The sequence below is a fragment of the Eurosta solidaginis genome, chromosome 4, assembly GCF_040869045.1.
Source record: "Eurosta solidaginis isolate ZX-2024a chromosome 4, ASM4086904v1, whole genome shotgun sequence".
Classification (NCBI taxonomy): domain Eukaryota; kingdom Metazoa; phylum Arthropoda; class Insecta; order Diptera; family Tephritidae; genus Eurosta; species Eurosta solidaginis.
Window position 1 is genome coordinate 257,219,809 of NC_090322.1, and position 15,732 is coordinate 257,235,540.

The window sequence follows — 15,732 nt, forward strand, 5'->3', positions numbered from 1 at the left end:
TTTGTTTTTCGCTCGAAATGTTATAGCAATTGTTTGGGTTTTGAGTGTGTTACTTCTCTCGAAACATAAACCAAGTAATTTTAAAATTTTTTTAATTCGCCTGGAAAATAATTTAGTTTTAGTTGGCTATTTCCTTTGTAAAGTAACAGTTAATTTTTCAGTTTTTTTTATTTCGCTCATAAACAAGCGTTATTTTTTTTAGTATTTTAGACAGTTATTTTTTGAGTTTTTCATTTCCCTCAGAAAGTAACTGTTATTCTTGCATTTTTATATTGTGAAGAATATTAGTGACACTAACCCTGCAAAAATCGTTGGATCATGTGGTCCACTAGAGTACTTACTCCACTGTAATGCAGCAAAGGACCAACTCATGTTTCTACACGAACATATTGTAAGCCGATCATTGCTCGTTTTTAACGATTGTAATCACTACACGATGTTTATTGGACTGTGGGTACTCCAGTCCTAGGACATCGCAATGTTAATTGGACCATATTTTTTGTATGAATTGTGGTTAATTTTGGAGCACTCGCTATTTTTGCAGGGAAGTGATACTCACATCACTAATGATGATATTAACGGTGATTTCTTTTCTACACCGAAATGTCGCCCCTTTCAGCGGCAAACATTTTTAAGATTCTCACTTCGCCCTGTGAAATTGTAGCCACTTTAAATGTTCAGTACCACCCTGCATGACTTGAAAAAAATAAAAATTGTAACCATTTTTGCAAAAAAATGCAGTTCGTGTGGTTGTTCGCTGTCAACTGTGATCGCAAATTGCTTTTGAGTGATGCATGATGCAACACATACGTACATATATAGCACTCGCTTCAGCTTCGTATGGTTATTAGCATTCGCTTCAGCTTCGTGTGATTCATCAGCTAATTGACAGGGCTGTTTTCTGCACGGTCAATGGCAGCGAGGGCAAGTAATGTTGCATTTTTGGCCATTTTTAGGGGTAGGTTGTTGAGAAAAGATAATGATGCCCTCTATTGAGGCTAAGCTGATTTTACAACCGAACACAACGTTTTGAAAGGTTGGCGTGAAGGCGACATTTTCGTGTAGAAAAGTAAAACGCCATAAGTAAATAAAGCCACAGCAACAATAAAGCAAGCAGTCACTTGTGTCTACATAAACGAATCAATCATTATGATATGTACGTACACGCAGCGAATAGAAACGCACAAACACATGCATATCTGAGATGCTCACAAAAGTAGGCAATGATATGTGCAAGTATCACTCACATACACACGCGCATATGAGAAGCTATAACGTGCATCTGCAGTTATAGCTGGTAATTTTATGGCTGGAACTAAGTTAAATTATAGAAACGCCTAGAAGTATGCGAACGAGGAAATCGAAGAGTATAAAAGAGCGCAAGCTGGGCAATCACGGACTCAGTTTGATTTAAGCACGCTATCTGTTGAGAAGTAGAAGTGTTATTGTGAAAGTAGTCTAATAAAGACCATTTTGCATTGTTGAATATTGGAGTTATTTATTCAACAATTTAGTGATTCGAACGTTAGCAGAATGTTGCAAATAAGCGGAATTGCATTAAATTCGTTACAATATGTACATATTTAGCTCGAATAAAAGCAGTTTTTTTTTTGGAGTTTTTTTTTTTATTCTGCTCGTAAAAAAACAGCTTTTTTAGTTTTTCATTTCTTTCATAGAGCAACAGTTATTTTTTTATTTTTTTATTTCTCTCTCGAAAATAACACTTATTTTTGAAGGTTTTTTATTTTGCTCGTAAAATAAAAGTTATTTTTTTCGATTTTTGTATTCCTCTCGTAAATAACAAATATATTTAAACGTTATTTTTTTAGTTTTTTATTTTGCTCGTAAAAAGAGTTAATTTTTTAAATTCTTTTATAACAGTTATTTTTTGAGTTTGTCATATCTTTATATATTTGTTTAGTTCTCGTTAATTTTTTGAGTCCCTGCAAAAAGAAAGAATTTGTGTATTCCTTATGTTGGTGCGTTTTTTGTTGTTTAAACGTTGATCAATAACAATTATTTACAGTCCCTGGTAAAAATTAAAGCTTACATATTTTTATGGTCAACTTTTTCAACTTCAATTTTAGACAAGCATTTCAAGCCACTTTACTCCCAACTTTCGACTTCCTCAGTTGGCCCCAACTCGTCTCTTGGGGGCCACCTTTTGCCTTCTGATATGTGGCAACAGAAAAATATTGTCTGCCATAACTGGTGAATGTAAACTCGTTAAGACACTTCAGAGGTGCTATCACAAGGGCACTTAAGGTCCTTAAGGAGACTTATAAATATTATGAGGCCATTTATGGAATGTTTTGTTGTTTTTGTTCATCTTCGGGTTAAGCAAATAGGTTGTTTGACACTTGAACTTGGAGTGGAGATTTCTAAATACACAAAGAGTTTATCACATTGTTATGGAATGAGACGCTCCAAAGCGAAGGAGTGCAAAGATACATCTCTTTTATAAAATTTAAGATGAATGTTTTGTTTATTAAAGTTTATTACAAACATTTTCATTTTGGACCAAACTAGCGCACGCTACACAACCTAAGTGAAGATCCATTCTATCCTGCTTAATTTATGGTACGAAATTCGATTAAACCATGCGATAATGAGCCTGCAAGGAGTTTATGCCTGCTTAAGTTGGACATTTGCACATTAGTCACCATTTTTTCGCGATCCTTCTTTGCACAAGTTTGCCGATCGCTCGTCGGCGCTTTTTATTAGCACCGAAAGCTTTTCTCTTTGGAGTCGTTCTCTTATTTCTCCCAGCTTTCCTCTGATCATCTGCATTCGCAAAGGAAGAAAGAGGTTTGGACTAATGCCCAACACATTCTCAATATTGTTGAGATAGCACCTTTGCACTTACTGCGGAGTAGTACCGCTATGGTCCTTTGTGTCTTCCTTCCGTATCACGAGGTTGTCTTGAGAGTCAGCTTCCTCACTCCTCTACCGCCATAAGTCTCCTTCCGCTGATAGCACTTTTGGTTGTTTCTCGTAGCCAAAATAGCAGCTACTTTCCTCAGTGACGCTGACGGTTAAGTTATACTGGTCCCACGTTAATTCGTTCTAACCAACGATTATTGAGCTCATGAAAATTACAACTTTCTGGACTGGGCGTGCTTCCCACAAAAACTGGGCTTGCTTGATTTGGCTGCAATCACATACAATTTACTCCTTCAACTTGCCGCAACGGAACGGCACAGTCAAAAATCTTTGTAAATATTTTAGCTAAATTCTCGCCTCCAAGCTGGAAAAGAAAGGTTGTGGATAGGTTGAGTAAATCTGTCGCAATACAATCGGGAAGGGTCGTTTAGCAAGAACTGGGTGTGTATAATACAATCGTTCGACCTACACCAAACAGGGGAAATCAGCTGATGCTTGGGAAGGTGAAACGGCTGCTAATATCAGTGAACAGCGCCCCTCAGAAAGGATTAAATGCCATATTCCACTTAGTATATCTGTTAGTGCGGACACGCAACGGTATTAGATGGCATGACAGGTAGTCCGTTTACCAAACTGAAGGTCCTGGTTCCAATTCCCGGGCAAAGTAAAATCAAATTTCGAGATGCACACGTTCCCGACAGTCTGACGGTGATAATTAAGGTAGATCGTTCGCTCGTGCTTAAATTAAGACAAACTAAGAAGTTCCTCTTTGGACAGTTAATAAAACTGTGTGCGTGTGAAAGTGTAAATAGGATAGTTAGTGAGAACACAGTCATATGTACAGGAAAAACACAAACAGGTGGTCAGTGATATTCACAAAAAGGCGTCGGACCTCTATGCCAGGGAATGCACGGCAAACCCCTTTCTTAAAGAGAAATACCCAGAATTCATAGAAAAGGAAAGCATTCTCCCTAGGCAAACGCTCGTCACTCAAGTTCAACATCGATCCGGATGCTGTAACAGGTTAAACTCGTAGCTATACAGAATCAACCAAGACACACATATTGCATTTCCTGTTTGCAATGTATTCCCACATGACACCAACCATCACTCTGGTCCAACCCCAATGAAACTGCTGGTTTCCTTGATCTCCCGTTAGTGGATGTTGATGTGAGTGGCCGCACCACTTGGATGGGCCGAAGCTTGAACAAGATGAAGAAAGGGCGATTTTTACATATTGACTTAGCAGGAAAGGAATGTAACCAAGCTCGGGACTGCAAAATTTCGAAGATCATGTGCAGGTCTTACAAATAATGTTACTGTTATTATTGAAAAGGAGATACTGTAGGCTCATGATGGATATTCTCACTGGACACTGCCCTCTAGCGTCACATGTTCTTAAATTATGCCTGGTTAGTGATAGCAGTGCTCTGCGCTCGCAGGGCTAAAAGTCTAGCTATCAGATCTTGAAGCAGCAAGTAGCATAGGTCCTCGAAAACTTCTCATATTTGCCAAGAGAACGAAGTTATTGTATAACCCAGGTACTTTTTTTGTACAGTGTGTGTCACAATGGACTCACTCCGTGAACGTGAGGTCATCACGGACCCGCTATTTCAACCTTACCTAACCAACGTTCCGGTGAGCAGGCGCCTTTAGCTTCAGTGAACTTATCCATCAAGTTTTTCGGAGCTCCAACGCACTCTCTTCCGAATGCAACCCAAACAGAACTATCCCAGAACTGTAAGATCCTCTCTCATCGCATAATCTCTTCGCTATGGCCACACTGAAAAAAAAGACTGGTAAAATCAACCCAAATACGGGTCAATTCAACCGAAATTTCTGTCAATTTTTATTCATCGCAACAAGATGTTGAATCAACTGCGCACAAATCGTTGATTCGTAATTGAGTATTTTAGTAGTCAAATGAACAAAAAAAGTTGTTGCGACAGCTTTGTACGAAAGAACCTACGTTGCGGCATTTGCAAGTCAGATGAGTTTTCACTGAGATCTTTTCATGGCAGAAATACACTCGGAGTGCTTGCCGAACAGTGCCGAGGGGCGACCCCGCTTAGGAAATTTTTCTTCTAATTGAAAAACCTTATTTCTAAAATTTTTATGTTCCTTTGCCCGGGGTGTGAACCCAGGGTCTTCGGTGTGATAGGCGGAGCACGCTACCATCACACCACGGGAGCCGCCATATACATACATAAATATGTGCATACATATAGTACACAGCATACATAAGTACAGAGTAGAGAGCGTAGTGAGCGTAAAATTCTCTTTGAAATTTGCTCATGTATTGACTATTGATCGCTGTTGAAATGACCAGTGAGATCAGTTGTGTTAACAAAAAAATTCAGTTAGATTGATTAGGAATCTGTCAATTTTAGAGAATTTTGGTAACCTAAGAGCGACAATTTCTCTTCTGTTGAAATGACTAAACTAATTTGTTCGTTTTACAAAGAACTCGGTCGAATTAACCATAATTCGATCAATTTCACCGAATCTCCGTTAAGTCAAGAACAACCGAACCGATTTGTTGATTTTACTAGCACCATTTCTTTCAGTGCATGTTAACATGGAAATATAGCAATACTACATTTCGTATACAACAAACAAAATGCTGCCCTAGATGAATTATGAGCAAAGGATTCAATGTAAGATGTACTCTGGGAATGCTTGGCTATCAATAAAAATTTACAATAATTTGTGGACTACGCGTTTCCGACAAACTTGCGCCCCACTGCCTCTAAAAGTGTAATATTTATTTGACAGTTTTTGTGCTTAATGCAGATTTTGAAACAAAATTAAGTTACGACACACAAAAAATGAAACAGGATAAGCGTATATAATACATTTGCATATTTGTATATCATACTTCTGTATGAATGTATGTGTGCATAGTCTACTATATACACTGACAAAAAGACTTCGACGCATCGCGCACTTAGCGAATTAGAGTCGATATCGCATATTACCACAAACTGATGAATGAAAAACTTTTTTAGTTACATTTTAATTTCTTATAGCTCCTGAGTTCTATTGCACTTCCCTTTCGGCAACACAAAATTTCTACTCCCTAAAGTTTGCCATTGTCTTTTCGAAGGCTGTCGGTTGTAGCCATTTGATAGTAAATTTATTAAGTATTTTGCTTTTGTTGTAGTTACGAATTGAGTTATTAGATGAAAAAGTTTTAAGTGGTGGAGAAAGTGAGAGGATGTAGTTTGGAATGATACAAATAAAGCTTTATGCTCATTCTAATGCTAAAACACATGCAAACAAAAAACAAAAACAACTCCTCTGATATTCTCGACAAATTTGTACATTGAAAGCGAATTAAGTGCAATATTTTGTTTCTGGTTAATTTGTGGCGCTGCTGCAGCGACAACAAAAAAGATGGAAGAGAAAGAAAGCACAAAGCTACAAACAATCAATTGAATGGATTTTAGTGCTGCAAATTCAGATTTTATTTTTTTTCTTCGTCTTTCAGTTGTTGCAATACTATTGATTTCATTGTGCAATAATCGTAATGTAACTAGTGTTTACGTTTGAATGATTGAGTTATTGAATTACGAAAATTTCAGAAAGTAGGTTTCTTTGATGAACGTTCTGGGGAAGGAAAAAAGAACAGCGCTATAAACAATAATACGACAGTCCATACTAGTCATCGCATTGACTGAAAGCAAGTCTTTTATGTTGTTGTTTTGTTGTCATAGCCAGTAGACTACCTAAAACTTTAGAGGGGTGTTAGGGATATGGGCAATGCTTTTCAGGATGTGGACGCGGCAGGTTACGGTACTAACCCTTTCTGGCACTAATTCAACTGTCACGGGAGCGGTTTTTTAACTTCTCTTTCCGATGCTTATCACGTGTGTTTTCTAAGCCCTCTAACTCAAATGCTTTGAAATTTAAAGACTTGCACTCAATACATAAAACAGGTCCCCTTTAATACCCCAACTTAGGATTAGACTGTTAAGACTAATTAGGCACCTCAATTGTGGTTTCCAGTGCCCAAACTCAGATCCAAGGTATACCTACATGTAGACAAAGCAGGCACGATGTCCCTTAACTCATTCAACTCATCGGCTATGTAGCTGTGCAGCTCCCAGTTATACCGCTTTGACCATGAACCCCACACGACTGTTGTACCGGACTGTGACTAACGACTAACTGCATTCAATTGCGTCTTTCGATGATGTTTTGCTGCCTTAAAGTAAACAGGCTTTGCTAACACTCCTGCGTCTTGCGAATGCTATCTATTATAATGTAGTGCCGTCGAATAGATTTGACCAGGGGGAATAGACGAATTCTAATAAAAGTAACTTCCAATATTTTCAAAAAGGTCTTTTGAATATCACCAGCACTCTCAATATCTTAATAGAGAAAATTTGCCTACGACGCCGTAAAGAAGTACCCTGTAAGTAAGCCTCTCTTTTAACTGATAAAAGTAACTTCCTTAATCTAATGTCGTAAAGCTTGCCTCTGCGTTGTAACATGTATTAGGCGACATTATTGAAAGCCCCATCAATATGTAAGAAGACAACTACGCCTTGCTTAGTGTATTTCAAGGCTTTGTCTATGTTCAAAACCAAAAGTCTCGAGCCCTTCTCTAAGCATTTTAAGCCTATACCGTTCTGTATTCAGATTTAAGTTTGGCCATGAGGTCTTCCGCATCATTGGTCGTCAATGAGTGTTTTGTAGTACTCGTAAACCGATCGCCATTCTTCGTATATATGTATCATCATCTTTGCTTTTTCACCTTGCCCCTTAAATTCAATTTTCCCGAAGTTTTAATTGGCGACATGATGCCTTGTTCCAAGTCTCGAAAAAATGTTGCTTGTTTATCTTTTGGAACCCACACTTCTTAATCCATCCCTACATTTATTTTCTTTTGCCTCACTATCTTCCTTTGCGGCTCCTCTTCAAAGCCTTCATCTTTTACAATATTATTCCAATTCTTAGTCTTCTTCTTCTAGCTCTCCATGACCCGCAAACCACTCTCTTTCCGCTTCCAACTTTTTGGGTTCCTAATCTTTCTTTACTTTCCTTCCTACGAACCCTTCGCCTGTTACCTGCCCTCAATTCAATCCTACGGTATTTCTTTCTCCCTCCCTTTTCTCTTTTTTTGGTGATCTGGTTTCAGTGCCCATCTATCTCTTTCTCCTTCCTCTTTCCCTAAACGTTATTTTGCTTTTCCCTCTTTATTTTCTCTCCCTTTCCGACTTTTTATTTCAATTTCTCTTTCTTTTTCCGATTCGTCTTACCTTGTTCTCCCCCCTACCTCCTTTCACCACGATACCTCATCTCTATCATCCATTTCTTCTGCTACTCAGCTCTCTTATAAAAAGGATCCCTTTGTGTACCTTATTTTCGAAGACTCACCAAACTGCTCTTTTTTAATAAAAACGGCGTGGCATAACCCGAATTCCCAAAAATTAATTCCACTTTAAATCTTAAATAAATACCAATATTGTCCAACATTTCTTCGCATACTATTTAAAAAAGTTCGCCTTTTCCTATTCACTTTACAGTCATATTCCTCAAATATATGGTTGCTATACCCAATAGTCGTTATCTCCTTGAAATAGTTACAGAGATTAGACGAATGTTGGTTGAAGAGAGAACATTTTTTTGGAGAGTAAACATTTTTTTTTTGTAGGAGCGTAGCATCACACACTTTTGTCGTTAATTGGTTAAAAGTATGTAGTAGACTTGTTGGCCAAATAACCGGTGCTTAACGAATTTCATCATCACGGTTGAAAAACTTGTGGAAAACGCTCAGTAAGACGCTTCTGTCCATCCAGCCATTTAATTGTCCCGCAGCTCGTTATGTGATCTTCCTTTATCTTCCGAAAAGTGTGGCATAATTTTTGGCGCGCTCAACAGAGCTGCTTTTTTTGGCAATATAAAGCTAAGTACATATGCCGCATAACATACTTTGTTCTACATGTCATCATTAATCAAACTCTACTTTTTTTATATGTACATGTATTATATATTTTTACTTACCAATATTTGATTTCCTTAAAAATAAATTTCAAAAACATATCAAACAATAACCGCAAATTGAACTGGAATGAAAAATTTTAAATGGGTAATACCAGTCTATAGTATAAGGGATTGTTATGACAATTAGTGAAATCGAGAACTAAATTATTTAGGTCGAGTATCTTCATGCGCCGAGTTATTAATTTCAAACATTTTTTTAGTTATATACTATGAAAGTCTCACAATTTTATTACATTCCAAAAACTTGTAAATTTCACGAATGACAACTTTCAGTTATGAAAACTATCAGTTAGTTTAATTAAATGTCAACTTACTTCCCTAAGCGCCATCTGTTGGTAAGTAGTTAAATGGTTTGATGTCGCTTTCAAATTGATCATATGCCTGTAGTGTTCAACGGTAGCAAATTACCATGGTGAGATATCTTTTTGCTATGGTGAGAAGTCTTTCTAATAGTATTCTGTGAGAAATTGCAATTATTCATTTCATATTTGCCAAAAATATGCATTTAAATATATTTTGCTTGAAATTGCCACGGTGCATTGATATTGCATTTCAATTTTATTAGCGTGTGTGAAATTAAGAAAATTAAGTCGAATCATGTATAAGATTTGTTTACGAATATTTTTAACTTTAATGTTCTCCCTTAAAGCTTAAATAGAATATCAGTAAGTAGAGTACTATTTCGTATAACTACCCCAACCGTAAATGGCAACCTCACTCAAAAATGTCCCTATTGTAATGCGGAGTGAAATATCTTTCGTTTGATACCCATATCGGCATATATCATGCAATTTTTTTTAAATTCGAATAGATGGCAACCTTGTGAAACATTCTGAGTGGCAACACCTAGGTAGAAAGTCTTAGAAGGTGATACATTATCCCTGCGCCAAATTTCACTTAAATCGGTTGAGCTGTTCCCGAAATCGTTCGGCTATAAAAACAAACAAGAATTGCTCGTTTAAAGTTATAAGATTAAAAACTTTGTCCTCGTGGAGTGATCTCTTAATGTTTTCTGATTTTCATTTGACTTGTACGGATATACTTTTTTGAAAATATAGAAGTTTCAAGTGGAGAACATATTATTTTACTCCAGGACCAAATATACATACAAATGCATATCCAGGTACGGTTTTTTCAATATGTGTATGAATGAGTAAAACTTAAACTACGTGAAAACATATCATGAATTGACGAGACGATAGAGCGGTGTGTTTGTAACTTGAAGAGGCTGACATATTGAAACACGTACTCGCAACATGTTACACCAAAAATTATGGTAGCTGCCTTGAATTTGATTTTAGCACAATTACAATCAACACAGAAATACACACAGCTACATACACACATACATACACATAAAAGTTCATAATAGAGCGTGGGAAGGATGGCATTATGCCGTACTGACATACTCAAGCACACACAAACAGGAATAAAACACACAAGCTGACAAGCAACCAAGCCGAAAAATGGGACTAAAGTGTCGAAAAACGTTCACAGCACACAGGAAGTGTTGCAAAATATGTTGACTCAACACATCAACAAAATCGTAAAGCAAGTACACAAATAACACTGACTATAGATGGCTCTGATGGCCAAAAACACTACCCATTTTTTGATGAGGGTTTAACGTTTAAGCTGGGGGAAATGGCAAAAATAGTTGTGGGTTGAGTAATTTGAGTGGTCGAACAGTATTGTGATGACTCCTACTAATATTATTCCCACTAAATACTGGCATAATTGAACCCCGACATCAAGGCGCGCAAAGTGGGCATGGATGATGTTTCCGTCGTGGTGTGACTAACGATGGGCGACCGTCATCATTTTATTGGTTTTGTTGTTGTTTTAATTGTATGCCCTGTGTGCGGAGTTGCTTTTATTTTGTTTGTTGCTATCATATCTGTCAAGGTTTTGTATACAAGCGTTGTTGTTGTATGCATAAAGAAGTTAAAGAGGAAGAACAAGTTTCTATTGAGTACTTCATGAAGGGAAATTTCACCACAGAATACTAATGCGATGAAAAATTCATTTTCCACACGATTGGCAATTAAAACAGATTCTACTCTACCGGTCGAATATTGGTAAAATTTATACAAATTGGTATATTTGCACATATCCACATACGTAAGTATCTAACTATAGAAAATTACGTAGCAGGATGTATGTACGCGATTGTCGACATACTCCGGACCACTCTGGGCGATCAACAGTCACTAATTTGGTAAAATTTTCAGAGTACTGTGTCTCAGCATTTAAAAATGGATATCAAGTCGATACAATTATTAACATCAACAAAGTCAATAATTCGATTTCCCTCTACATACTCACTCTTAAGTACTGAACTCAATGCATTAACTGAATTTCTGGATCTCGGTGTGCCTTTTGACTCAGGTTATTCTTTCGTTAACCATGTCAACTACATTATCCCTAAGGCCTACTCTAACTTAAGTTTTTTAAAGCGATATGCTAAAGATTTTAAAGATCCTTATACAAGGAAGATGCTCTATAATTCCTTAGTGCGTTCTAAATTGGAGTATGCTTCCATAATCTGGAACCCAATCTATGCCTTACACTCCCTCAGAGTGAAAGAGTACAGAGGTGTTTCATTAGGTTTGCTTTGCAGCCACTTCATTTTGGTGAGCCTACCTCATCTTACCCAGACCGGTGTATGCTTATTGATGTAAAGTCTCTAGCTTGCAGAAGGACTATTCATTATCTAATGTTCATTTTTGTCATCTATAGTGGCTTTATTGATTCTCCGGATCTTCCTGGGTTTCTAAACTTCAATGTACCTAGTAGGATATTGAGATCTAATTTACCTTTCCATATAAAAATTCCTAAATACAATAATTATAATTTTGCGCCCATAATGAGGGCCTTAACTGAGTGTAATCAAATCTTTAATAATCTTGATTAGGCTTTGCGATGCCTAGATCCTTATTTCTGTCAAAACTTATATCTCATTACCATTAGTTTTTAAATGTATTTTAAGATAGTTAGTCTTTAGTACTAAGTCAATATTGTTTTGTAGTCTGTAAGGTCGATGTAACCATAGACTCAAATAAAATGAAATTAAATGAAATTCTGATAAATATGTATAACTGCCACTAATTAAGTCTAATCTAAGGTATAGGATATAATTTATAGCGTTGTCAGCGAGAGTGTGCAGTGCACCACACAGTTAGTTTTAATTCGTAGTAAATCCCAGTCTATTGCGCTTAGTTTCAAAATTTGTGGATATTTGTGATGTAGATAAATTAGTAAGTAACTCTGCAAAAGTGTGGAGCTACCTTATTTTTGGACACCCTTTCATATGAGGGAGATAAAAGAAAGGTAAAAATGGTGAAGGAAATAAAAACGGGGTGGAATGCAACACGGAAGGCAGATTGAGAAAGAAATAGCGCAAAGTGAGGTAGAAGGAAAGAGGGCAATATCTTGTAATAGAATGAAATGAGTAATAAGGATCCTTTCTGGAGAAAATTAAAATTCCTTAGTGCGCATTCATAGTCAATTAAGTAGGTAAGGTTGGGGGAGGAATAGGAGAAGGGGAATGCAGTATAATAAGAAAAAAATATTCCAATAGAAGCGGTTCAGTATTTAGACGCGATTGTGAACGTTCCCATTCCCATCATTGCGGAAAATTTAAACTCCTCATAAATCTCCAACTTTCATTCAGACAGACAGATGATATACAAAAGGAGGAAGACAGGAGTGGAAAAGGGTGAAACGAAAAAGAAGGAAGAGAAAACTGAAACCAGGTAACACAGAATTATAGAGAGAGCAGAAGATGAGGGAGAGGGAGTGGTAGTAAAATGAAAATGGATGAAAGAGTGGGAGAGCACTCAATTTGGTCCAGGTAAAGAGACCGTGGGAGGGGGTATAGGAAAGGAGACCAAAAGGGAGGGTGAAGAGAAAAGGGAATGAAAGAGGAAGGAGATGTAGAGAGAGGGAGATGAAAAGGGATATGGAGAGGGAGATTGAGAGGGAGAGGGAGAAAGATAAGGAGAAAAAGAGGCAGAAGAAGAGGGAGAGGCAGAGGGAACAGGAGAAGCGAGGGAGATGGAAAGAGACGGGGAGGCGTATTAAAATAAGAATTGAAAAGGAGTCGGAGAGGATTCGGAAGAGAAGGTATAAAGAGACGGACTGGCAGAGTTTTAAACGGAAGAGAAACAGCAACATTAAGGGAAGACTTAAGACTGAAAACAAAAGGAATATGAGGATATAGAGAAGAGCAAGAGAGAGGTGGCGGGAAAGTTCGAGAAGTCAAAACAATTGTTTACGCAGTAGTCGGGTTAGTACCAGAAGGTGGTCTTAGCGAAGCGTACTCGTTAAAATCCGAGGAAAACGAAGACACATATTGAACTTCACAGCACTCACCTGCCTGACAGATGAAGTCCTAAAGAGGAAATTGTTATCGCCCCCAGATAGAACGATCATAAATGTCTGGTTCGCAAGCCGGCAAAAACGTTAGGAAAACTGGGCCTGTAGGGTACATGCCAGAGGAAAAAATAAAATAAAATAAAATGAAATAAAATTAAAAAAATAAAATGAAATAAAATGAAGTAAAATAAAATAAAATAAAATAAAATCAAATATTCTGTACATACAGCACTACTCGTTGATGAAAAATGAAAACACTCCACGGCAGACACCTCCATTCATTAAGCCAACCAGGGATAGATCCCATTGCTTCAAACCTATGCCTGAAGAATTCAGGAATCTTTATGGAACCTGAGGGCCTCATGATAGCAATACAGGACCAATTACTTAAAGTACATTGTACGTGCTGAAATTGACAGTGACAAATGCCGGAAGTGCCAACAGCAGTCAGAAACAATACAGCACATAACAGGAGCTTGCGTTATGCTCGCAGCAACAGACTATTAGCACGACATAACAACGTAGCGAAAATCATTCACCAGCGCTTGGCAATCCGTGCGAATCTGCTTACAGAAGAGGTCCCGTATTATAAATATACTCCCTCGGCAGCGCCTGAAAGTAGCGAATATGAACTATACTGGGACCGCAGTATACTTACAGACAGAATTATACCCCATAACAGGCCAGATATAGTCCTATTAGAAAAGAAAGAAAAGAACGCGTATTTAATTGATATTGGGGTTCCCAGCACGCACAAATTGAAAGACGTTCACGCAGAAAAGAAAAGAAAGTACATAGGACTTGCTCAGGAAATGAAGCTGTTATGGCACCTTGATAAAGTAAGCATAGAGCCAATAAATATTTCATCAACAGGTGTGATATCCAAAACCCTTATGACGACCTTGGAGAAACTACAATTAGAAAATAAGCTTCTAACTATTCAAACCTAGACCTTATTCATTTAAAAGCAACCAATTTTAAGAACCGATGTCGTACTCATTTGAAAATCTTAAGTTTCTTCAAAACTAAAACCGAAATACCAATTGTAACCGCTTGAATAATTTTTTATTTTTCAATATCAAAATCAGCCCTCACCGTTTAACTGTGCAAAACTGACACGAAAATCGTAGGCTTTGTGCTGTATTCGTTTTCTAAGCCAGCCCCTTACCTGTTTAAAACCATTTCTGTTTTCAAAATCATAATCGAGTTCGTTTAAGCCATAAATATTTTAAATCATTAAATTTTTCAAACCAGTGAATTCAAAACTGAAACCATGTAAAACTGTTTAACTTTTCAAAACCCAGGTTTTTTTATAATCGAGACAGGAGTCCCACTTTAATAATTTGAGCCGCTGACTTTCAAACACCAAAAGAAAAATTACAATCGAATTCGCTTAATTTTTTAAACCGGTTTTTTTTTTGCAACTCCTAAATTAAAACAATTTCTGTTATCAAATCAAAATCGAAAACGTAATTGTGTTATAAAACTGTATTATTTAACTGTCAAAACCAAAACCTACACCCATTAATCCCGTTTTAATTGCCAACGCCAGATCGCCATTCGACCACCCATTTTTCTGAACCGATCCCATAACCGTTCGATATTGCAACTGGTTCGTCCTTTTCCAAAACGAAAATTGAAATTGCAACTGTATAAGAGGTTCCATTTTTAAGAAATTATTTACTCCTCGAAATCGAAACCTCAATCCTTTTTATATATTGAACCGGATACTTGAGCCGTGCTTTTTTCTTCATAGACATTACGCCAATTAATTTTCACAAATTACCATTCACTTGTAATGAAGTTTAATGCTTATGACACCTAAATGTGATAAAATCTCTTCAACTTAATAAATCCTTCTTAGCTGCAAATGGCAAATGGCAAAAGAATTGAACCACTAATGAATGCAAAAAGTGCCAATATTGCAATTGATTGCACAAAGAAGTAATGAAATACTGGAAATAAAAACTAGGACAAAATGGCAACAACAAAATGGCAACAAAACTACAGATAATGATATCAATAATGACAATTGTCATTGGCAATTGTTACGGAATGTGAATAAATGGCAAAGAAAAGGAAAAGAAATGCAAAGAATTATTGATACCACTCGAAGGGGGTGGTGGCAAAAGTAAAGTGGGCAATATATATTGAAATGTTACTAATGTAAAGATATATCAATATTTCGTTTGCTGTGTGAGGGAGTTGAATGCAGAAGTGGAAAGGATTGAAATTTAGAAACAACTTTAAGGCATATGCAATGCTTTGTTCAATAAGTTTTGATATATTACTGCTATAACTGCTACAGTGCGGCCGCCGTGGTGTGATGATAGCTTGCTCCGCCTACCACACCAAAGATCCTGGATTCACGGCCCGGGCAAAGCAACGTCAAAATTATAGAAACAAGAAGAACGTTTTTCTAAGCGGTGTCACACCTCGGCAGTGTTTGGCAAGTACTCCCAG